The following is a 1,255-nucleotide window of genomic DNA, read 5'->3' as shown; positions in this document are numbered from 1 at the left end:
TCTGAGTGCTCCTGGGAGGAATAAGTAAGATGAGACATGTCAATTACAATGCAATGTATACTTGCAGGTAATACTCAGGATGGTGATGCATGAGAGTGTTTGGGGCAGTGTGGTGCCAGAGGCCATGCTAAGCAGGCTGGTATGTTCTTTGCTTTGTATAAGCCTGTTCATTCATTCATTCATTCATTCATTCATTCATTCGTTCATCCATGTCTGCCACATCCAAGAAATGATTGAAAGTTACTTGTTTTTACGTTCATAAAACCCTTTGGATTTTTATTTGTTTTTTAAGTAATCCCTATGCCCAATGTGGGGCTTGAAACTCATGACCCCGAGATCAAGAGTTGTGTGCTTTACTGACTGAGCCCAGACAGGTGCCCCTTGAAGTTGTCTTAAATGCATATAAGGCAACAAAAAATTTAAAAACAAGTAAATAAGAAAATAAGACTAAAAGATGGGAAAATAGGTGTGGCTGAATAAAAGTAGGAGCAAGGAAGAAAGCCAATGATTCCTAGACTTTGGATTTTCTGAACCAGTAAAAAACCTATAAGTCTATAAGCTTATACATTGTTATTTATGTTTTGTCTCAGATGGATGAAACATACAAGCTGGCAAAGGGTAGAAAAAGCATTTGTGAATCAATGACTTCATATGCAAAATGGTCTCAATATTTGCCAAGCAGCAGATTCCTAACCTGACTGATGAGCACATTAGTTAGCCCAAGAAGGCAGATACAACCGGTTGTTCAAGAAAAGTTATTCCTTGTAGAACCCTAAGAGAATTGCTTTTCCTCGATTCACCTTAAAAGACATTGTATTAGGTATTAAACAATATCCTCAGACTGAATGGAGCATTTTTATAAAATGTATTCCATTGATATGGGCAAATGAGAAATGTCAAAATGCAATTCAATAAAAGGAATTGTTTTGGATCCACTCTAGGCAAACTGCTCTTCACTTGGGTTGACCTGAGACAGAAACTGACTTGAGAGGATCTGGATTCTAGAAGGCCAGTAGGACTGTATATCTTTTTTTTTTCTCCCATAATATTTTATTGTCAAATTGTTTTCCATACAACACCCAGTGCTCTTCCCCTTAAGTGCCCTCCACCATCACCACCACCTCTTTCCCCCCCTCCCCCTTCCCCTTCAACCCTCAGTTCATTATCAGCATTCAATAGTCTCTCAAGTTTTACATCCCTCTCTCTCCCCAACTCTCTCTCCCTCCTCCGTTCCCCCTGGTTCTCCATTAGGTCT

This window comes from Suricata suricatta, chromosome 1, assembly GCF_006229205.1.
Source record: "Suricata suricatta isolate VVHF042 chromosome 1, meerkat_22Aug2017_6uvM2_HiC, whole genome shotgun sequence".
In the NCBI taxonomy this organism is placed as follows: Eukaryota; Metazoa; Chordata; class Mammalia; order Carnivora; family Herpestidae; genus Suricata; species Suricata suricatta.
The sequence above is the reverse complement of the archived record's forward strand: the minus strand, read 5'-3'. Positions refer to the sequence as shown.